The 25,533-nt window shown below is 47.1% G+C and overlaps 1 protein-coding gene across 1 annotated transcript in view; it reads right to left on the reverse strand.

Annotated features, from left to right (window-relative positions):
* LOC146036017 (cdc42 effector protein 2-like) overlaps window positions 1-973 on the reverse strand; it is a 41,173-nt gene extending 40,200 nt beyond the window's left edge. The window contains exon 1 of the mRNA XM_083159769.1: window positions 832-973. The gene's annotated coding sequence lies outside the window, so the exon portion shown is untranslated. The remainder of the gene's footprint in view (window positions 1-831) is intronic.
* Between the last annotated feature and the right edge of the window lie 24,560 nt (window positions 974-25,533).

A 25,533-nucleotide genomic window follows, 5' to 3' on the forward strand; every position in this document is an offset into this window, starting at 1 on the left:
AGATAGATAGATAGATAGATAGATAGATAGATAGATAGATAGATAGATAGATAGATAGATAGATAGATAGATAGATAGACAGATAGACACAGACAGACAGATTAGATAGATAGATAGATAGATAGATAGATAGATAGATAGAAATTCATTTTGAGGAAGCCTACTTAGTTGATGTGACTATGTAGGCTTCTCTGTAAAGCGCTGCGGCATATGTATGTGCTATATAAGAAACATTTAATAATAATAATAATAATAATAATTGTAGAATGTATTATTTAAAAAGTAAACTAGTATAATAGTAAAAAGTAAAATAGTATAACTATCTAGCAACTTTATTTATGAGCCAACATTTATAAAGATAGATCTTAATTCGAGTACATAGCCATTACTAGAACCCTTGTATAATAATTTAGTATATAATTTCTGTAGTATAATAATAATAATATAACCTAGTTTTCTAAACCTCGCACAGTTACTTAATGTGATTCTGAACCAATGTACATACATATAACCCCTCTCTAGAAGCCAGGAGTAACTGATACAGCCCATATCTAAAGGACAATGGTTAAATGGCCATTTCTAGAAACCTTCTATAGACTCTTTCTAGAAACACAATGCCATTATTGACTATAGAATGATTTTTCTAGAAATACAGTATGTAGTCCTTTTATATCAGTACATTGTATCCTGTGAGGCTCCATTCTAGAGACCCTTCTATGGATATGTAGCCTCTCTCAATGAAGCACAAGGTGAAAGTATTGTGCTAAAGGGTTAACACTGATCTACATTGGGGCAGTAATAGACAAGTGAAAGGATTCAAGGTGATATTACCTGTGTGATGTTCCCCAGACAGACAGACAGACACATCAGGTTATAGTGCATGGACCTATATGATTCTCTTCTCCTTGTCAGACACAGAGCAGTCTCATATCTGTGAGTCACATTCAGTTCTGAGCATAGAGCAAAGGAGGAGCCAGAATACATTCACCTTCCCCTACCCTGACTGTGCAATCCCTACAGACCCTGACGTCTGGCTCATAGTGTAACCCCTCAATGGCTGGACACTCATCAGCCAGAAGGTATCATATCCTGGACATCTCCTGGTTCCTCCCTATTATCAGGACAGGATCAGCAGCACCAGATCTCTATCTAATATAGAGCGATCTCCTGACTGGTCACTATTATCAGGACAGGATTATGCTGAGTCGAGCCTCTGTATCTAACACAGTTTCCTACTTTTAAAGGACCAGATGCACTAAGCTTCAAAATGATAAAATGGAGAGTGATAAACAACCAACCAACCAATCAGCTCCTACCTGCCATGTAACAGACGGTTTGAAAAATGTCAGGTAGGAGCTGATTGGCTGGTTGTTTATCACTCTCCATTTTATCACTTTTGAAGCTTAGTGCATTTGGCCCAAAGTCTCTCCAGGAGAAGCCCTGAGAGGAGACTGTCAGCAGCACTTCAACCCCCGCCCCCAGTACTGCAAATCCCGCGATTTACGGGTCTTTGAGGAGGGAGCGGGGCTAACATGACGCAATTTGTATCTTTAACCCCATTACTTCCCCCCCAAAAGCCTGCGAATTGCTGGAAATGATTGCTGTCCTGGGGGAGATAATGGGGGGGGGGGGCAGTATTCAGGAGGGTTGCCAATGATTTTCGGGAGCCTCCCGGCCAATCCGGGAGGGTAGGTAACCCTGATCTAATATACAGATGAAGGCGCTATAGTTGTTTCCGCCAGCTTGCCATATCGGGGACCTGGCAGACGGCAGAGATGGGGACGCACGTGCGTTTCACATGCTTGCGCCTCCCATTGCCAAGAATGGGGTGTGCGAGCTCCTCGTGCGCGCACACTCTGTTCTCGGCAGACCTGGCAAATGGCGGTAGTCGCACTGGGAGCCGCTCCAACGAGAGCGGCTCCATCTTTAGGGGCCAATTCAGACCTGTTCCCTCCGAATTCGGACCCATCTCCGATGGTGGGAGAGTGTGCACGGAACATAGTCGCTCATGCGCATGTGCACACCCCGAGAGCGAACGCCTTCAGCGACTTTATCACTCGCCAGGGCATTCAAAAATTGAGTGGCAGGGGGGCGGCCACTGGGATCCGCCCGGTGTTTCATGGGCGTGCCCACTAAAACGGTGGGAGCACCCATGGAAAGGCTGGTCAGACACATAGGAACGCAGGCGTGCCACTGCCTGCTTGGGGCGGGCGGATGATGTCACATGACATCAGCCCCGCCCCAAATTAATTAGGAAACGTCCATAAAAAAAAGGAAGTGTAGGCTACGAACAGAGGTGAACAACCATCACATTATTTCTGCTCTGTGAGGACGCATGCGTCTTAGTGCGGGGATTCAGGCGGCTGGGTGGGCGTGCGTCCCGCAATTACCTGCTCACCAGGCAGCCAATATAAGCAGCCTAGCGAGCAGGTCTGAATTACCCCATCGAAAGATCTGCTGAGTGGTCATTATTGCCTGGACCGGATCAGACAGCATCGGGTTTCTGTATGTATAATATGCAGAGGGATGAAATCCCGGCGGTCGGGATCCCGGCGTTCAAAATCCCGACGCCGGAATCCCGACCGCCGAAATCCCGACAAGGGGGGGACGTGGATCGCCCCCCCTTGCGGGCTCGCTGCGCTCGCCACGCAGCGGGCCCGGTGCCTTGCTACGCTCGGCATGCTAATTTATTCTCCCTCCAGGGGTGTCATGGACACCCACGGAGGTAAAAAGTGTCGGGATTTCGTCGGTCGGGATTCTGAACGCCGAGATCACGACCGCCGGGATTTTAACTGCATCCCATGCAGAGATTTACCGACTGGTCATTATTATCACAAGACCAGATAATGAGTGTCGGGTCTCGGTCGTATATAGAGAGATCTCCCGACCGGTCATTACTATCAGGACAAGGTCAGGCAGCGCTGGGTAACTGTATGATTGAGGAATGCTAACGTTGGAATATGTCCTCACTACAAGGGTAGGAAATCTCACAGCAGCTATGGGGTTAATATTTTAACTTGAACTTTGCAAATACCTATCAGAATTAGGGGTCGCTCTTTTTATAGTAAAAAAAATATAGCAATGACCGTCCTTTTGGCCTAAAGGATATGGCGTAAGACATATCGAAAGTGTTGGGGAATTCCATCGGGGTACAGATGTAATCAGGACGGACTGGGAAAACCCATGCATGCACCAGTAATTATTACCTCACAGGCAGCGCTGGCAAACAGTAACTACTCTGTAGGGAAACACGTACATTTATCATCCTGCATGTTATCCACGCAGATGTGTAAGACTAAGCACCTACTGGCACTGACTCTTTTCCACACGGATGTGTAAGACTAAGCACCTCCTGACACTGACTCTTTTCCACAAAGATGTGTAAGACTAAGCACCTCCTGACACGGACTCTTTTCAGTGTCACATTTTTGCTATTAAAGAGACCTACTGCAATTTGGTCACGTTCTTCTATATGTCCATTCCCATGTTGTAGGCAAGGTATACAAATTATTCTTTATTCTGATTTATTGTAATATAAGAACTTATTCATCATCAGGGCCCATCCTCATTAATTAGGTGTACAACCGGCCCCATTGGCATACCTCCCAATTGTTCCAATTTCCGCAGGAAAGGCCCTTTTATTAGGACTGTTCTGCTATCCCACCTGCAGCCAGCAGTGTCCCTCGGCAGTGCGTGAGCATTTTTGAAGATATCTGGTGCATTTGGTATGCCAGGGTTGAGGTGTTGATTTGCGAGGGTGAATTGTGGTTGGTGGGGTGACAGTGTCAAGTGCAGAGGTAAGGGATGAGTTGTATAGGGAAGTGGCTTGTTCAGGGCATGAGAGAGGGAGAATAGGAGAGAGAAGTGAGTCAAATAGCGAGGACAAGGATGAGGTGTCAAAGCCTCAATGTTACGTTTGGTGATGGTAGCCTTAGGAGGTAGAGATGGGGAAGCAGAGAGAGATCATGTAAAGGGGAGCAGGTGGTGGTCAGAGAGGGGAAAAGGGGAGTTGGAGAAATCAGAAATATCACAATGATGAGTGAAACCAGATCCAGTGAGTTCCCATTCACATGGGAGGGTGAGGTGGTCCACTGGGAGAGACCAAGTGAAGATGTGAGATGAAAGAGTTTAGAGGCAGGTGATTTTGAGGGGTTATCAATAGGGATGTTGAAATCACCTAGGATAATAGAGGGAATGTCAGAAGAGAGGAAGTGAGGAAGCAAAGTTGTCGAGGAATTTGGAGAACATGCCAGGGGGGGCGGTAAATTACATCAACTCGAAGATTGGCAGGTTAGTAGAGGCGAATAGCATGGACCTCAAATGTAGAGAATGTAAGGGATGGTTCTGGAGGAATGAGTTGATAGGAGTAGCTAGAGGGTAAAAGGACCCCATCACCACCACCAAGGCGACCTCCAGGTCGAGGTGTGTGTGAGAATGTGAGGCCCCCAGCAGAGAGAGCAGCAGGAGAAGTAGTGTCAGAGTAGGTAATCCAGGTTTCAGTAATGGCTAGGAGATGCAGGGAGTTGGAAATTAAAAGGTCATGAGTGGGAACCAGTTTGTTGCAAACAGATCTGGCATTCCAGAGGACACAGGATGGGGGGAATGAGTTAGTGGTTGGGATGTGAATGAGATTATCAGGATTGCTATAGCGTTGAGGTGATATTAATTAAGAAGGCAGAGATGTAGAGGGTGTAGTGATTGTGCTGACTCCTGGGCTAGGAAGGGAAACTAGGAGGAATGAGGGAGCAGGGCTAAGTGGTGGAGTAGAGGGCCCGTGATGGGGTAGAAGTGAGTGCAAGTGGGGTAACAGGAGGGGAAGGGTAACAAAGTCGGTAGCTCAGGGCAAATGAGGAACATTGGGAGTGAGAAGAAGGTCTGTGAGGCACACAATTAAAGTTTCAGGCAAGTGAGGAGCATTTAGGGATCTATTTATGAAGTAATGAGAAAGGGATTATTATTGCTAAATCCTATTAACCGTAATACAGCACAAAAGTGAATTCTCATGAGGTTACTGTATTTTAGCTGTTTACAGCATTCCTAGTCTGTACAATTTATCTAGAAGAGAAAACTATCTCTTTTTGATGCTTTATAGCATCATTTTGAGATAGCATTATTTTGAATATGTGTGTACTATTGAGAGGTGGTAATTATTCACAGATGCCGTTGCTTTGTGTGTAGTGAACAATAAGGTTGATCCACATGTTGACTCCAAAACAGAGTAGGTCTTATTGACAATCACATTATACAGATCATATAATATAAATAGTAGTCAATATAATAAGGTATTAATCTCTCCAGGGCTATGTGTTGTACATTCATACAGCACTGTAATGCTCCAATAACATAGTTAACACGATGTACAAACATCACATTTTGCACTTGATGCATCCTGACACTCACCACATGCATATTGGCATCTACTAACGTATGTATGAAGAAAATCACAAAGGATAGTTCTTGTCAACCGCATTCAAGACCCAGAATCTATCACATTCTGGGGCATGGTGCATATGCAGCAAGAGGTCAAACTTAAAGAAAAAAAGAGGTTGGTCGCATTTTTTAAGCTTCCTGCATAATGTCCAGTGACAGACATGGGCATATGCAGACCTTTTTTATAGAGACAAATAAACAAAATGAACCTGCCATCTATACAACCTGACATTTAAATTGGTAAATAATATGTACTTAGGCATGTCATATTATTAAGGTCATAAAGTCATGCACAATAACACAGGCATGTGATGTTATTGTGTTTGCTGAGTCATGGAGCATGTCAATGTCCCGCTGTAGTAGGGATATCACAGGGTTTCAAAAAGCTAAGTGGAGCATGTTCGTGTCCCACAAATGGCGCTGTGCGTGTGCAAAATAACAAAAGCGGCCATCTTGGTAAAGAACTGATGCCTCCCTAAAAGAGCATCATGCAAAATGTGCAGTAGTGTACCACATATTTTAACACATTAACTATGCCCAGCAATGAAGTATTTGCAAAGTCAGAGAGGCCAAATGCTTATGTAGATCTGTGGCTGATGCTATCTAGACCTGGGTTTCGGTGTCCCTAAAATAAGTCAATAAGGAAAGGGTGAAATTGATAGTTTGGAACATATCTGTTATTAGAGAGAACCACTGTGCGATACTGTATCTGCGTCTCTCTTCTGCACGGATCACTAGCTCCCATTCACTATTACAGGACTTTCATCGGCTGCTCCCATCCTATGGAATGCCCTTCCATGCACAATAATGCTGGGTACACACCAGGACGACTAGGGCCCGATCCACACAATCTAGATCCAATTCCGATCAATTGGATGTAGATTGTGTGCTGATTGGGCCCTTTTCTGACCTGGTGTGGACCGATACCGATCCGATGCGCGGTCCCGCGGGTCGGTCGGTCGTTATTGAGATCCTACCTGCTGCAGGTAGGATCTCAATGACGACCATACAGCCGGGTGCGGGTCGCCATCGGATCGGACCCGCTCACGGTGCACATCGTGAGCGGGTCGTGCCCCCCCGCGTCATCGTGAGCGGGTCGGACGAGACACTGACGACCCGCTCACGATGTGCATCGTGAGCGGGTCGTCCTGGTGTGTACCCCACATAAGACTCTCCACTAGCCTCCAAACTTTCAAGCGTTCCCTGAAAACTCACCTCTTCAGGCAAGCCTATCATATTCAAGTACCACATGCATAACCCTCTGAGGCACTTATGTATTATATAGCTTCCCTTCTGGACTTGTAACTTGGTGGGACTGCTATGCTATTACAGCAGCCTGTCCTTGTGTTTCCCTCCTATGTCCCTATAGATTGTAAGCTTGCAGCAGGGCCCTCCTTCCTCCAAGTCTGTCTGTTGTTACCCAGTTTGTTTTATCACTGTCTATTATTGTAAAACGCAACGGAATCTGCTGCGCTATGTAAGACACTGTAAATAAATAAATAATGGTATAATTGTACAGGGCGATAGTTTCCATGAGCTATTTGGAGAACCAATTTCTCCAGGTCTTTGTCTAATTCCTCTATATGCAAATTCAGCTCTTCTGCCATTCAGGTGGGCCTTCCACATATAGGCCCTTATTCTGATCGGTGCGGACTTTTCCGAATTCTTTCGGATGGCGGTTTTTAGCCGTCTGCGCATGCGTGGAGAACGCGACGCGCATGTGCCACGCATGGTCTCCGTACTTGTTCTCACTAATACCGTACAGAAATGTGCACCGCAATCATTCGGGCAATATGGGTGTGTTATGGGCGTCATGCGGAATGACACAGGGGCGTAGTTTCAAAGTGGGCTAAACTGGGCGGAAACATGGGCGGACACGGGGGAGTACACACATTTTGGTAGGCGTGCATTCGGACAGCACGCCGAATGCACGCGAGCAAAAAGGGAAGAAATGTGCGGTGTACAAAAGGTTACTCTTGCTTTGCGGACACCACTCGGTCATGCGCTAGGCAATCGGAACGCCTAATCAGGACGAACGCACCTCAATCAATGTCACCTGAACACAATACAATCACATACTTTACCCATTACTTGTTAATTACACGCTTCTCACTGCTACAATTGGAAGCATTGCAGCTTAAAGGGAACATTACATGCTGCACTTGTCACACACTTTTACACTGCAAATAATCCACACAACCTAAATATTAATAATACTAATACACATGGCACTTGTGCATGTATCAATTAATACAGACATTTGGGGGGCCAACATAAAATTTATTAAACAAACTTTGGTACAAATTTCAAAACCATATCAAAACAAATGGTACCATACCAGGACAAAAATGACATAATATATAATAAATAGCCACAGCAGAATCATTGGGAACACATCAGGTGGCTTCACAACAAAAGTACAGCACCAACACTTCAAGTACAGCACACAGTAATGGTAGCCGAAACAGGGCAACAGGTGAACCAAACATGACATTTGAACCGCGGGCAAAAGTGGTGACCCTGGGCACGGATTTGGACACAGGATGCTGACACACACAGCTCAATGGAAGATTTGGGAAGACATAACGGAGGAGATTAATGGGGACACAAGTTCATTTGCGAGCACGTTTGCCCCTGGCAGGCTCCTTGCCACGTGCAGCAGCTCTTCGGCCTCGTCCACGGCCAGAGACCGATGGTGGCTCATGTGGAGCACGTGCTGGTGAGGGGGTGGATCTTCTTCCCCCTCTGGCAGCAGGGAGTGATGAGGTTGGTAATGCACCCGAAGCGGGTGACATTAGGGCCCTATTGCTGTTAACTAGCTCCACCATAAGTTCATTATGGCGGAGGAGGAGGTCGTTTTGCCGCAGGGCTTGATCAGCCAGCACCTGCAGGCTACCAGCAATAGCTTGGTGGCTGCCAGCCATAGCTTGCTGGCTGGCACTCATAGCCTGCAGGCTCTCAGCAATACTCTGCTGGCTGGTGGTCAAACCCTGCAGCACCTCCTCGGCCCTACGCACCCGCTCGAATGCCGACTCTCCCTGCTGCACAATACTATCCAGCACACGGCCCCACATGGACAATTCAGCCGCAGACAATCCCGGCGGCTGCTGCACGGGCCTGCTACTGGGGCCAGGTGGCACAGACTCCACAACCTCCGCAAGAGAATCTTGACCAAGCGGTGGCGATGCTGTTGAACAAGAAAATTCCAATTACCACACATTCCATGCAAAATGTAAAACATCTACTTATGGCCTGGCAAATAATTACCTTCAAGAGTAGAAGCCATCACTTCCGCTGGGGACTCGCTGTCTATAGTGCTCACCCCCCGGACCTCCTCCACTGCTATACAGCACTGGGCCATCTCTTCCAGGGGGGTGAGCTCCAGCTTGGCAGGCATGGGGCCAGCCCCAGAGGTCTGGCTGTGTTGCCACCGCTCGGTCAATTTCTTCTTGAGGTTGCCTTTGAAGTCGTGCCACCTGCAATCAAAGTGTACATATTAATACATGTAACTCCTCATGTTTGCTGTAGCACCCATTGCAATCTGAAACATAATACAACATGTGCCTACTGACACCAAACTTACATTATATTCTTTTTTCAAACCAACCCTTAGAAGATACAAAAACAGTCACCCTCCAATAACTATCAATTCAATGTCATGGCCAACATGTCTGTGCGTCCAAGCAACGTGAACACCCATTGCCCAACTCCATCTAATATTGAATGTAAACATTACTGGACTTGTCCTACTCAAATGTTACACACATGTATTTGCCTCTTCTTAACGTGCTCCGTCTGACGAACTTGTGGAGCCACTGCATTAATCTCCGCCGTTATCTCCTCCCAGATCTTCCATCTCCTTGTGTGTGTCAACTTCACCGCTGGACACTCAATTAAATCACGTGCCCGGGTCACCAGGATGTCAAGCTCCCGCGGTTCATATGCCATGTTTCGTGTTGTTGGTTCCCGTGTTGCCCCACTGCGGCCACGGGCACTGCCACGGCCACGGCCACCGGTTGCTGTACCTGAAGTGCTGGGCTGGCTACTCTGTTGGGAAGCCACCTGCTGTGTTCCCAATGATTCTGCTGAAGCTGAGGATGGCCCAGCAGCTGATTGGCCTGATGTTGATGGGCCATCTGGGTCCTCTGGGTTGAGGGGGACATAGGTGGTGTTGGCCTCCATGCGTGCCAAGAGATTCTGCACCACCTGGTCTTCTTCTGAGTCTGAGCCTGGCATGTTTGCAACAACTGTTTGCCTTTCTAGGACAACTTTAAATACTATTTCTGTAATTGGCGTTAATCAGCTGCAACCTGCGTTCCGTACGGCCGTGTCCCGTACGCCAGCGTCAACCGTGCGGCGCATACGTCCCGCCCATTGGTGTTGACAAATATTTCCCAAAAACATGGAAAACTCAGTAAGTCTGATTTATTTGCTAAATGCAGGTTCCAACACCAATGACCAAATACAACTGTGGTCAGACATGCAATGTATATTTGAATGTACTTCTGTACTGTGCACTTGTTTGCTATGTAGTACAACTGACACTACTCATTCCATATGTCAATCCAGTCCCCCACTTAGCCACAAGTAATCAGTGCTAGCATCCAAATCACATGTGAAAGCACTCCACATTCAGGTTAGATGCTAGCTACTTTTCATTCCACCTCTGTAGTAGGGGCCAGTAGAAGGTAAGTGTACACATGGCAGCATGTGGAGTTAGGTGTAAGTGTCTAGAGGTGCACACTATTTCACCAGTTGCTTAGACCCATGTTTGGTCAATGTTATAGATTAGATATAATGTGTTTCCATCTTATTTTACACTGTTTAGGATGGGTGTGCGATGCAATGGGTTAGCCGTCTGTTCGGGCGCATACACGCTGTTAGTGTACAAATGAACAATAAAGTTAATACCAAATATCACTCTGATCAACCAATGACAGCACATGATTGTTTGATTTGTGCCATTGCTAAGATGGCGGCTTATGGCAGAGCAGCACCCTTTTCAGCAGCCGAGCTGAGGACACTGGTCTCCGTTATGGAGACCAGGCTGGGTCGTGCTGGCCCATTCATAACAAATAGGCAGAAACGCTCTGCCTATGCGGTGGCCCGCCGGCGGATATACGCCTGCACCCAAGTGCGGCGGACCATCGCTCAGCTTGAGCGGCGGTGGTCCGACCTCCGGCGCAGGGAGCCAGAGAGGCTTCAAGCCATAAGGGCCAGCATTGCTAGATGTGAGTATTTCAACAGTAAATGTGGATTTGTACATGATTGGTTACCTGACATTATTGAATCCACTAAGGTCAGCAGCCTGATCATGAGTTAAACATGGCATACAATATATGAGTGCTACTTCCTGATTGACACCCTGTAATGGTCATAAAATATGTTATTGGGGAGGATTAATGCTTGTGATGCTTACAATGCCCAAATGTCACAGCATACCTGCCATGTTATAGGCTGTGTTTTGTAAAGGCCACTGAGGAGCTGTTTGCATGTACAAGTATCAGTACCTCTAACCTTTGCATTTATAGGTTGATAAGGCTTAATACAAATTACCACTAATTGGCACTTTTTTGATTTTTCCAAAACACAGCACGAGCAACGCAGGCCCGGGAGGAGGCAGAGGCGGCCCAGGAGGAGGCAGAGGCGCCCCAGGCCCAGGAGGAGGCGGAGCCAGCGAGGGCCGAGGAGGAAGAGACAGATGAAGGGGTGGCAGAGGAAAGCTATGGAGTGGAGGAGGCTGAGTGGCCAGTGGAGGCAGAGGTGGCAGGCGAGGAGGAGGTTGGGCCGGCCGAGGAGGCCCAGGAAGAGGGGGAGGATGAGGAGGCCTGTGAGGTGGAGCAGGCAGCCGAAAGTGGTATGTATACATAAAGATTCGTCATCCACTATTTGATATGTAGCAATGTTGATTCAAATGTGTTTGAAAATACTATAAAGGCAAACAACAAATTGGGTAGCAACAGACACACTTAGGGGTTAGATAGGGTGGCCAAACCATCCCTTTCGTCCTGGACACATATTAATGACACAGGTTGTGCAGATGGCTGTCAGGTCGATTTTAAGTGCCACTGAACCTGTGTAGTTAATCTGTATCCTGGAAGATAGTGATGACTTGCTCATGTAAGGGTTACATGTCCCTGCTGCTTGCATACAATCTGTAGCCTCATATAGGTGAGTAGAGTTTACTGGTGATTGATCTGTGTAAACTAGATTCAGTATGGCATAAATGGAGTATGGCCAGGCGTGGCTTAGACTGGAGTAACAAGTGGTGAGTGCCCCTGGGCCCTCCACTAGCTAACCACCCCCTGCGGTCTGCATGTATGTTTTTCAGCATAATTGTGTGTGGATTTGGTCTTAGTAATGCTTTTGAGCAAGGGAGTGGGTTAGTGCTGCAGCTTCCCCTAACTGGCATTCTGACAATGATTTCTGGAGCAGACCATCAGCAGCCAAGCCATGCTTGATTGCACAAATGTACTGAGCATTCCTGAGAGTTGTGTAACTCCCCTGCCAGGCTCCATCATATAACCGACACTGAACTTTGTTTGCAGAATTGTGATTGGTGCAGCGCGTGGCATGCTTCTCAGAGCTTAGTCATGGGTGGGTTTGGATTGAGAAGGAGCAGTATGACTGTGAGGTGTTCTACAGAGTAAAGGGTAGAGGGCCAAAATCAGCCTTTCCATGTAGTATGTATGCATGTATGTATAGGTGTATGTCTCTTATATATAGGTAGATATGTGTGTATATATATATATCTCTTATATATTTGGCTACATCTGTCACTCAAAGTGTGTCTGGAGATATAACCCTGGGTGGAGCCTCTGACTCACATGACTGACTCACATGACAGAGAACCAGCCCAGTGAGCCCACAGACAGTGCCAGACACCCTCTGCCTCTCCATGTTACACAGCAAAGACACAGCTACACACCAGACACACCAGGTGAGCGACCCACACCTCCATACCTCCCAACATGACCCTCTCCAGGATGGACAGAATACTCTGTTTGTGGACTTCCATCTTAATTTATGATTGTCATCACCTGTCATTTTAAACAGGGTAATTGATAAGAAAGGTGTTTAAGCACAGGTGATGGTAATCCTTAAATTAAGAAGAAAGTCCAGAAACAGAGCAATGTGTCCCTCCTGGAGAGGGTCATATTGGGTATGCACCTCCCTCCCTCCCCCCCCCCCCCCATTCACGGCATTCCCACGATTAAATGGCACATGCAAAACACTGACCTGGCTATGGTCGACAATGAAAAAGGTTGACAAGATTTATTTTTCACTTTTTCAATGTTTTCATATTCATTCTCATGTGTCGACATGGACACCAATGAAGTACCACACTTATGTCAACATTTACATGTGTTGACCTTTCTGTGTTGATTTTTTCTTGTGGCGATTCGCGGCACCCCCCGTGACCCCCCTCCCGCGATTTGCAGCACACCCCCCGCAATTCACGGCACCCCCGGTGACTCCCGCGATTCGCGGACCCACCCCGTGACACCCCCTTATGCAATTCGCGGCACCCCGCGACCCCCCCTCCCACGATTCGCGCCAACCCCCCGGGCCCCCCCTCCCACAGTTCACGGTGGCCCCCACGACCCCCCCTACCACGATTCCCCACCCCTGACCCCCCCTCCTGTCATTGCGGCAACCACCCGCCCCCGCGACCCACCCTCCCGCGATTCACTGCAACCCACCGCGCCCCTCCCATCCCATGATTCGCGGCACCCACACACCCCCCACCCGCAACCCCCCCTCCCGCAATTCACGGCATCCACCCACGACCCCTCCTCCCGTGATTCGCGGACACCCCTCACCTCCTCCCTCCCCCCCGCGCGTGATTCACGGCAACCCCAGGATTAAATGGCACATGCAAAACACTGGCACGGCTATGGTCGACAATGAAAAAGGTTGACATGAGTTTTTGAAGATTTATTTTTCTTTTTTTGAATGTTTTCATATTCATTCTCATGTGTTGACATGGACACCGATGAAGTGCCACACTTATGTCAACATTTACATGTGTTGAACTTTCTGTGTTGATTTTTTCTTGGAGCTATTTTTTTCCAGTGACAACTATGAACTATGTGCACGTCAACCTACACATCATCAACCAATTCTTTGTATAATATATAACACCTGTTCTGTTTTACTGTAGGTGTTTTAAGTCAGACCTTTTACTGCTACTATTACTGTTTATGTAAATGCATTCTGAATGACAGCAACATCCTACCATCCTTCTACAAGAATATATAACCAACTAGGTGATTCATCGCGCCCCGTGCCCCCCCCCTCCCGCAATTCACGGACCCCCCGCGCACCCCCTCCCGCGATTTGCAACCCCCCCTCGCGCAATTCGCGCCCCCTCCCACGCTTTGCGGACCCCCGCCCTCTCCCGCGATTCGCCGACACCTGCGCCCCCTCCCTTCCTTGATTCACGGCACCCCCCGCGCCCCTCCCGCAATTCACGGCACCCCTAAGCCCCTCTTTAGTCCCCCGTATACTCACACACCCCTATCACTACCCAGCTTCCTGCTCTCCTGAACCGTAACTTCCACCACTGGGGAGTCGCTGACGCTGTTTTGCCCACATGCCCCTATCATGCCTCATAGCCCAGCCTCCTGCTCTCATGCACCCGAACTCCCACCCAGTAGGAGGAGACACTGACTAAGGGCCACCATCCTGTACTCCTGTACTGCCACGCTGGACCCTCACCCACTGGCAGAAGCTGCACAGTATCTCCCACCCTCCTCTTTAGTCCCCCTTATGCCCACACACCCCTATTACTACCCAGCCTCCTGTTTTCCTGTGTTGTGACCTCCGCCAGTGGGGAGCCGCTGACTCAGAAACACCCTACTATACTATTGCACACACACACCTAAACAACATGCACACACAGCCCCCCCCCCACACCCACAAATGTCACTGTACCATCCACACTATCAATGTACATCTTACTCTGTAACCGCTTTTTAATTAAACAAAACAATACACACCCCCTTCCACATCATATGCTCTCTATTTAACACATTTCACCTATAACTCAAGTTGCAATACAGGCATCTTTCATGCAATTCTAACCATCTTTCTCATATACAAATGTTCACAAATTAAGGGGGCGCAGCCCCTTACGACGGTGTGAAGAGCGCCCGTAGGGCGCGATGAATCACCTAGTATATATATATACACACACACCTCTCAGAATGCATGTTTAAAATGTAGGTTTGACTATGTTAAATGTATGCATGAATATCATTAGTCATTTTTCATTTTGAATTTCCTCCACAGATGAGCCTGCCCAAGCAGAGGAGGGTCGCCGTGGGGCACTCCTTCGTCTGCGAGGCCTGATGTCCCAAATGTTGGCACTAATGGACAGCATCATTGATGCAGAAAATTAATAATGTGTTTTTTAAATGTTTTTTGGAATAAATCGTTATTGAAAGTTCAAAGTTGTCAGTGTTTTTTTCTAACATGCTAAAGTATATGTGTAACTTGTTTAAAATGTTTAAAATAAGCAAAATGTACATAGTGTATCTAGATGTATGTTAGGGTCACATGCTGTAAGGGTTAATGTGTGTCATGAATGTAGTAGGAATGTGGTTCAGTATAGATGAGCATTTAATTGATTGAAATAGATAACAATCCCTTTTTAATGAGGCTGCCTAATTGCCTAAGTGGGTCATGTGATCGCTGTGTGTACTCAGTACAAAAGTGTTGGATTGTGCGTAAATACTCCGCATCGGGGCGTACGGACAGCTTCCCGTACGTTCTGACGCGGTAAGACCGTGCTTGTGCGGGAAGACCGTGCAATAATCTGTACGTTTCCACCGCACACGCACGGTTTGTATGTCGTCCGTACACACGCCCTGTTCTTAAAGAGTGAGTCCGTCCGAATGCGGAGGACATGTGGGCGTTTCTACGGACGATGCACGCACGCCGCCGCACAGCGTGGCGTGCGGACCGCACCGAAATAATTCGGGAATATCCGCACCGATCAGAATAAGGGCCATAGTGATCGCTTCACCTTCAGCCGCAGATAATGACAATAATTTGTTTCCATGAGTGAGAAAAGAGCGTGAGTTCTCTGTCCTAGTAATCCTGTGATTTACACTCCTATTTAAAGACTAAGAGGATAAGTGACTTGTGTGGGATTAATTTCCAACCATGCAATCGCACTATTCAAACCACTTCCCAGGCATTTCTTAAAGGTACATATATCCCATTTATCCTACAGTCGGACAGAACAGAAAGTGGGAAATTCTAATAAAAGCTCTATATCCATGATACATATGGTTATGGCAATTATGAATTACAAAATGTTTTCTTTTCTATTAGACATACACACTGTGAGGTCCTATTAACTTGGATGATGAAGCCAAAAGGTCAGACTCACTTTGATGTAGCAAATGACCCAATGGAGAGATCTCAGTGATACTGCAACATGACTGGACTGATTAGCCAACATACTGTAAACCAGAAAGTCGTGGTGGCTGCAATATGGCTGATAGATTACTTGTGAGACAGAAAATCAGCGTCACTATAACATGGCTGATAGGGTATTAAATGGCTTATGAACCCATTATACATAAAATAGGACCTAGAAGTTGAAAAAAAAATTCTGGGGATACACTGTAACCTAGTAACTAATAACCAATGGACCCTATCAAGGGTCCTACAAGGTTAGGGTAACAATAACATGGCTTATGGAACTGCTGGGACCTAGAAGGTCAGGGTAACTATAACATGGCTTATGGAACCACTGGGACCTAGAAGGTCAGGGTAACTATAACATGGCTTATGGAACCACTGGGTCATACAAGGTCAGGATAACTGTAACATTGCTTATGGAACCACTGGGTCATACAAGGTCAGGATAACTGTAACATTGCTTATGGAACCACTGGGACCTAGAAGGTCAGGGTAACTATAACATTGCTTATGGAACTACTGGGTCATACAAGGTCAGGATAACTAACATTGCTTATGGAACCACTGGGACCTAGAAGGTCAGGGTAACTATAACATTGCTTATGGAACCACTGGGACCTAGAAGGTCAAGGTAACTGTAACATTGCTTATGGAACCACTGGGTCATACAAGGTCAGGACAACTGTAACATTGCTTATGGAACCACTTGGACCTAGAAGGTCAGGGTACCTGTAACATTGCTTATGGAACTACTGGGTCATACAAGGTCAGGATAACTGTAACATTGCTTATGGAACTACTGGGTAATACAAGGTCAGGATAACTGCAACATTGCTTATGGAACTACTGGGTCATACAAGGTCAGGATAACTGTAACATTGCTTATGGAACTACTGGGACCTAGAATGCCAGGGTAACTATAGCATGGCTTATGGAACCACTGGGACCTAGAAGGTCAGGGTAACTATAACATTGCTTATGGAACCACTGGGTCATACAAGGTCAGGGTAACTATAACATGGCTTATGGAACTGCTGGGACCTAGAAGGCCAGGGTAACTATAACATGGCGTATGGAACCACTGGGACCTAGAAGGTCAGGGTAACTATAACATTGCTTATGGAATCACTGGGTCATACAAGGTCAGGGTAACTATAACATTGCTTATGGAACCACTGGGACCTAGAAGGTCAGGGTAACTATAACATTGCTTATGGAACCACTGGGACCTAGAAGGTCAGGGTAACTGTAACATTGCTTATGGAACTACTGGGTCCTACAAGGTCAGGATAACTAACATGGCTTATGGAACCACAGGGACCTAGAAGGTCAGGGTAACTATAACATTGCTTATGGAACCACTGGGACCTAGAAGGTCAGGGTAACTGTAACATTGCTTATGGAACCACTGGGTCATACAAGGTCAGGACAACTGTAACATTGCTTATGGAACCACTGGGACCTAGAAGGTCAGGGTAACTATAACATTGCTTATGGAACTACTGGGTAATACAAGGTCAGGATAACTGCAACATTGCTTATGGAACCACTGGGACCTAGAAGGTCAGGGTAACTGTAACATTGCTAATGGAACCACTGGGTCATACAAGGTCAGGATAACTGTAACATTGCTTATGGAACTACTGGGACCTAGAATGCCAGGGTAACTATAACATGGCTTATGGAACCACTGGGACCTAGAAGGTCAGGGTAACTATAACATTGCTTATGGAACCACTGGGTCATACAAGGTCAGGGTAACTATAACATGGCTTATGGAACTGCTGGGACCTAGAAGGCCAGGGTAACTATAACATGGCGTATGGAACCACTGGGACCTAGAAGGTCAGGGTAACTATAACATTGCTTATGGAATCACTGGGTCATACAAGGTCAGGGTAACTATAACATTGCTTATGGAACCACTGGGACCTAGAAGGTCAGGGTAACTATAACATTGCTTATGGAACCACTGGGACCTAGAAGGTCAGGGTAACTGTAACATTGCTTATGGAACTACTGGGTCCTACAAGGTCAGGATAACTAACATGGCTTATGGAACCACAGGGACCTAGAAGGTCAGGGTAACTATAACATTGCTTATGGAACCACTGGGACCTAGAAGGTCAGGGTAACTGTAACATTGCTTATGGAACCACTGGGTCATACAAGGTCAGGAAAACTGTAACATTGCTTATGGAACCACTGGGACCTAGAAGGTCAGGGTAACTATAACATTGCTTATGGAACTACTGGGTAATACAAGGTCAGGATAACTGCAACATTGCTTATGGAACCACTGGGACCTAGAAGGTCAGGGTAACTGTAACATTGCTTATGGAACTACTGGGTCCTACAAGGTCAGGATAACTAACATGGCTTATGGAACCACAGGGACCTAGAAGGTCAGGGTAACTATAACATTGCTTATGGAACCACTGGGACCTAGAAGGTCAGGGTAACTGTAACATTGCTTATGGAACCACTGGGTCATACAAGGTCAGGAAAACTGTAACATTGCTTATGGAACCACTGGGACCTAGAAGGTCAGGGTAACTATAACATTGCTTATGGAACTACTGGGTAATACAAGGTCAGGATAACTGCAACATTGCTTATGGAACCACTGGGACCTAGAAGGTCAGGGTAACTGTAACATTGCTAATGGAACTAATGGCACCTACTATATTCATTTTTTATTTATGCAACTCACATATCTAAAAAAAAAAACCAGAATCAGCGGTTGCATCTGCAACTAAAACTAGCCATACGCTACCCTGGTGTCAGAAGGCAGGTATGGGCCACCACACCCGGATGTCATCGTGAGAGGGAGTGACACCAAATGCAGACTTATTCACAGTGATAGGGACCCGGCTACTGTCATAGAGGAGGAGCTGACAGTGAGTGCAGACCCTGGAGTGATGACATCGGGATTGCCAACGAGGCCACACCATTTGAATTGGGCCACGCCTATTTGCAACTGCAGGTTTCCAGCACGCAAGAGGGATTCAGATTGTCCACCTAGTGAAGCCTCTGATATGCTGCTATCTATGTGTAATCTACCTCCAATACTTCTCTATGCTGGGCCATCATCAGGGAGGACTGCTGGGACTCCTGGACAGAAAGTGGGCCCAGAACTGGAATCCATTAAGCTTTCCGTGACTGTATTGACAGGCCACCATAAATTGTAAATGAAAACATCACTGTCATAAAATGATAACTGTATCCAGCGCTACAATCTGCAAATATACAATCTTGAACATCAGAAGTTAATTCATAAGCAGAGGCGGATAATCCCCAATGTCAGAGGTCGGAAGCCAAAATTAAACTCTTTTCCAGGAAAGGAACATTTTGTTCTGCGGAAATTCGTGATGTTTCAGTGAAAAAGAAAGACAAGGTAATTTTTTTTCTCTTTGTCTGTTGTCTTAATTTCCATCACCTCCCTCACTCCATGTCCGTTATTAATCATCTGATCCCTTTCTCATTAACTATGAGGCCCTTGCGACCAAACCCCTGGCTCTATCAAACCTTTTTTGGAGATGTCAACTGCAGCTAAATGATGTTTTCTTCCAACAAATTCTCAGCACACCCAATAAGAGATAAGACAGTGATGTTATTGTATTTGCTTCCAGATGAGACAGACTTATATGATTCTATTGCCTGCAGAGTGTATAGTATCCACAGAGAAAACATAGAAGAATGCATGAGATCTTGTTATACAGAATAATGTGTGTGAAGAGAACGGAACGCCTAGAACTTGTATATCATAATAATCAGAAGGTTTCAGAACAGGCCTGTCCTCTAGTTGTAAATTGGGATATACCCATTATATCCCTGTTTAAAGAGAACATATCATATATCAATTTAAACACAATGAGACTAATTCAGAGCTACACACGGGGCCTCAATCAGAGATATGCACAGTGCTGTGCGGAAATAAGTCACAAGCACCAGGCTTTGGGGGAGATTCTCTAAGAATCTCCGCCCCCCTTCGCCGCCCATCGCATATTTAATTATCGCATATGTTGTAACATATGCGATAATTAAGGCAAAGGACAGCTCTTGCGTTAAGAGCTGTCCTTTGCGGTGAGAGTCGCCGGGTCCCAGCAGGTCCCGGCGGCTCCCCCCTCCCTCACACACCCGGCGCTGCTGCGCCGGGCTCTCCTCCTCCCTGCACCCGGAAGAGGATCAGTGCAGGGAGGAGGTCACAGGTCCGGGCAGCACAGCGCTGTGCTGCCCGGACACAGGTGAGGGGGCGATGCGGGGCGGCGGGGGGTCGGTGCGGGGCGGCGGAGGGTTGCGGTAGAAGCCCATTGGCTTCTATGGGGCATCGCCAGATTTTTCTGGCGATGCCCCCCGCCGCGGTAACCCGGCGGGGGATGCTTACAGCATCCCAAAATGCGGTAAAAACCCAGATAACGGGGTTTTTACCGCATTTTTCGCTTAGAGAATCTCCCCCTTTGTATTTAGATGCAACCATCGCATGCACATCGGTCAAACATCAGTATTTTGAGTAGTTCTGAGGTCATTTAGCATGGCTGCTGGCCATGGACGTGCGGTGAGGTAAATGGCTCAAGAGTCCCTGGCAAGTACCAGAGCCAGATATGCACACAATATATGAGCCATGGGGTACATGCCGGCATTATACACATGTGCAGCAGTATACACTGCTGGAGATTCACTGAGTTTTGATAAGAGATGTGCAGAAAAGGTAGCCAGGTGAGGCACTGCCTCACCTGCCATAGACTTTTTACGTTTTGACTATAAAAATGATTAGAATAATAAAAATAAGAATTTTTTTATAAATCATTTGTATGTTTGACATAGTTTATCAATTAAAAACGCCGGCATATGCGCTAGTATGACAGGAAAGGCTGTGCCTCACCTGCGTCACCTCACCACACGCCACTGCTGGCAGTAATATGCTGGAGACATTGTGACTTTGTACGGAGTGGTGTCAAAAGGGGGGTATTTTATACCTGAACCCAGGTCTTCTAGAGGGGCCAGGGGCCCGTTCCCCCCTCCCCAGTTGCAGGGAGCTGGGTACTGGGGAGAGAGATAACAGGTTCCTGCCGAAGCACAGCCTCTCTCCCCAGCTCAGGACACACTACTCAGTGCCGTATGCTGAGCAGGGGAGAGAGGCAGCTGTAGCAGCAGCAGCAGCCTGTCATCTCTCCCCTTCTGTGTGCAATGCTCACACACATATTGAGTTTATTTATTTTTTCATGGGGGCGTGGCCATGCCCCCTCCTGGAGGCCACTCCCCCTCCATTGTACCGGGGCCTGGCTGACCTGTCGGTGCCCCTGTGTGCAGGGGATAGCATTTGCCAGCTGTGACACACCCCTTGTCAATGCATTCACAGACACACAGCCACAATCATTGGAGGCCATAGTCAGACAGAAACACTGCATCTGCTATAGGGACTACTGCACATTTCAAGTGGTGGCATACAGGGCCAGATTAAAGCTTGGTGGGGCCAGGGGGGTCCGGGGGAAGGTTTATATTTGACCTCTGTGGACAGACAACAGCCGACTGACCATGGACACCACAGAGGGGAGCAGTGCCCAAACATGACACTGATGGGTTCCTACAGCAGAGCAGATGGTGCCACAGAAATGACACACCTTGTCACATTGTTTGAAATTGCTTTCTACATGCCTGAATGTTGTTACACCTTTACTGAATGGGGAACATTTGGCCCTCCAGCTGTTGTTGGGCTACACATCCCAGCATGCCATGCTGCAGTTTTGCTACTTGGCCATGCTAAAACTGTTGCAAGGCATGCTGGGATGTGTAGTTCAACAACAGCTGGAAGACCAAAGGTTCCCCATTCCTGAGGTAACGAAATAAAATGTCCAGCAGTTGAAAAAGTGGAAAGGGTTCTGCTATCCAGAGATATCTTATGGTAGTTACTACTACTATTACACACACAAGGGTAATAGCCCATAATAGGATAAGAAAAGAAAACCTGTTGTACAAGCCACTGTGGGTTTATTATTAGCTGCAGGTGACCAGTTAATTCACATAAAACATGAGAGTACCGCAAAGGTCAGTTTGGACAGAAACTGCATGAAAGATCGGGGGACATTTACCAAAATGGATTCGTAGAAAAAAGGTGTATTCGTAGGCAGAAATACACCTTTTTTTTACGAATTTGTATTTTCGGGATTTACAATCCCAAAAATACAACAATTCGTATTCCTAAAGATGGAACATTCGTATTTGTATTTACAAATACGAATGTCCACACCATCGATAGAATACGACAGAAATCACCATTCAAAAGAATGGTGGTTCCTGATGTACTAAGCAGCCGTACTGATAATACGGCTGCTAAGTGGTGTGAAACACCCACGCAAATACGACAGGAAAATACACCTTGCTTTCCCTGTCGTATTTGCTTTAAGCCTGCACGGATCAGTCAGATCCGTGCAGGCTTCAGTGTAAAAAAATAGAAAAAAAAATTAATATAAAAAAAAAAAAACGGCGTGGGCCCACAGCTGTAACCAGCACCAGGCTGAAGGAGCCGGGGCCGGTAATTAAAAATCAGGGAACCCGACAAAGGGGTTCCCCGATTTTTAACAACCAGCCCCAGGCTCCAGGTCCGGGGCTGGTTCCCAAAATACGGGGGACAAAATGACTAGGGGTCCCCCGTATTTTAAGAACCAGCCCCAGGCACAACCAGCCAGCAGGGTAATGTCACAGCCGGGGGACACTTATTATATAAGGTCCCGCGGCCAAAACATTAACCCTATCGACCAGTCAGCCTGGCCAGGGGCCCTGGGGGAGTGGGGACCCCCCCTCCAGGACTTACCTGACCAGGCTGAAGCCTGGTGCTGTCCCCGATGCCCCTGGGCGGTGGGCATCGGGCTGATTCAAGTGTAAAAAATAGATGAAACTATTGTTTTTTACTGTGGCACTACAAGTGCCAGCAAGCTGGGACTTGGAGAACCACAAGTCCCAGCCTGCTGGGCATTAAAGGGCCCGCTGGCACTTGTAGTTCCACAGTTAAAAAAATAGTACACAAAACACACTGACACACATTTAAAATAAAACTTTAATACATACAAAGCCCACACATACTAATACTTACCTATCTTCTTTCCGTAGGTAGCCCTGGTCCTGATGTCCGGTCTGTGTCGGCGTTCTTCTTTATGTCGACGTCCTTCTTCATGTCGACGTCGCTGTCGGCGATGGTGTCCGGGTCCGACGAAATCCATGGAGGAAGCTGTGGAAGGAAACCATACTCACCTGTCCCAGCGCGACGTAGTCCAGGTAAGGGTCTTGGCAAAAAAACAAACCGACACCCGAAACCAGCCGGACAGATGAGCCGCACGGTGTTTGTGTACATCGTGCGGCTCCGCCTCCCAAATGCCGCTATTGGCCGCCTTGCGGCCTAGCGGCTCCTGATTGGCCGCAAGGCGGCCAATATCGGCATTCGGGAGGCGGAGCCGCACGATGTACACAAACACCGTGCGGCTCCCTTCTGTCCGGCTGGTTTCGGGTGTCGGTTTGTTTTTTTGCCAAGACCCTTACCTGGACTACGTCGCCCCGGGACAGGTGAGTATGGTTTCCTTCCACAGCTTCCTCCATGGATTTCGTCGGACCCGGACACCATCGCCGACAGCGACGTCGACATGAAGAAGGACGTCGACATGAAGAAGAACGCCGACACAGACCGGACATCAGGACCAGGGCTACCTACGGAAAGAAGATAGGTAAGTATTAGTATGTGTGGGCTTTGTATGTATTCAAGTTTTATTTTAAATGTGTGTCAGTGTGTTTTGTGTACTATTTTTTTAACTGTGGAACTACAAGTGCCAGCGGGCCCTTTAATGCCCAGCAGGCTGGGACTTGTGGTTCTCCAAGTCCCAGCTTGCTGGGGAGGCTTGCTGGCACTTGTAGTGCCACAGTAAAAAACAATAGTTTCATCTATTTTTTACACTTGAATCAGCCCGATGCCCACCGCCCAGGGGCATCGGGGACAGCACCAGGCTTCAGGCTGGTCAGGTAAGTCCTGGAGGGGGGGGACCCCTTCATTGGGGGGGTCCCCACTCCCCCAGGGCCCCTGGCCAGGCTGACCGGTCGATAGGGTTAATGTTTTGGCCGCGGGACCTTATATAATAAGTGTCCCCCGGCTGTGACATTACCCTGCTGGCTGATTGTGCCTGGGGCTGGTTCTTAAAATACGGGGGACCCCTAGTCATTTTGTCCCCCGTATTTTGGGAACCAGCCCCGGACCTGGAGCCTGGGGCTGGTTGTTAAAAATCGGGGAACCCCTATTTGTCGGGTTCCCTGATTTTTAATTACCGGCCCCTTCAGCCTGGTGCTGGTTACAGCTGTGGGGGGACCCCACGCCGGTTTTTTTTTAAATGTATTTAATTTTTCTATTTTTTTTACACCTTGCAGCCTGCACGGACCTGACTGATCCGTGCAGACTGCCTGTACGAATTCGTATTAGCGGCCGTATATATGGCCAGCTAATACGAATGGTTACACCATCGGAGGGTTACAAAGCAGTCGTATCTGACTGCTTTGTAATTTCCCCTCCGGAACACGACTTTGCATACGACTAAAACAGTCGTATGCAGCCGTAGGGGAAATACCAATACGAAAAACTAGGTTTTTCATATTGGTAAATTTCCCCCATCCTGTCTAAAGTAAGCTGGGCTTTTTTTTTGTTGTTTTTTTTTTTTTAAATTGTTGATTCTGTTTCAAACTGAGACCTGGAATAGGAAAGAACATTCCAGAACATACAAATCATATGTTAGAGTCAATAGCACAACTACATACCTCCCGTTGGATACTGAACTCTAATCGTGGAGTTTGGGAAACTCTGAAAGAAAATGTCATCATAGAAAGTACACCAGAATGTCCCTTAGAGCTGCAGATATAAAATCATACTATAGGGAAACAAGAACATGTTCTAAATGCAAGAAACAAAGAAGCCTGGAGAAAGAATACCCCATATAGAAAGCAGAGCAATAAAAGGCCTAAAACAGTTATATAACCGCAATCACACTTATGAATGCTCAAATCAGTGTAAGGAAACAGAAGGGGAGAGATGGCAATTGCTGGTTGTCAGATTCAGAAGATTGTCACTCATGTGCTTCATTACAAACAAGAGTGATATGGTAGTAAGCACTAAAGGACATGCTATTTCCCAGGGCCGCCATCAGGGGGGTGCTGTGGGTACAACTGTCCTAGGCCCTGCCACTCATGCAGAGAGGGGAGGGCCTAGGCCGTTCGAACAGCAGCCTGCAGAGGAGCCGCCGCCCTAAATTGCAGGGAACTGAGCAGCCTGTCTGCGATGCTGGCTACAAGGGGAAAGGTAATTTTCAAACACCACAAGAGGGAGGGGGAGGGACTGGGGCCCTGTCTATTTCTATTGCTATTTTCCTGCTTATAAGGTAGAGTCTTGCCTATAAATCACATGGTGTTATAGCCAGAGCCAAAACAGATGAACCTGTGTACCGTCTGAACACAGCAATGGAACAAGTGACACTAAACCAACGCAAGACTGTGCTGTAACTGCTAGAGCTTTAGTATATGAGTCTATACTGTCTCATCAGGGATGATGACATTTTCCGTGCGAAACGCGTCAGGACACTCATCTGCTGGCTTCCTGGCTTCTACCCATAGATCTGTTTTGGCCGAGATATTTTTTTC

Source organism: Crinia signifera, chromosome 9, assembly GCF_055691185.1.
Source record: "Crinia signifera chromosome 9, ASM5569118v1, whole genome shotgun sequence".
NCBI lineage: Eukaryota > Metazoa > Chordata > Amphibia > Anura > Myobatrachidae > Crinia > Crinia signifera.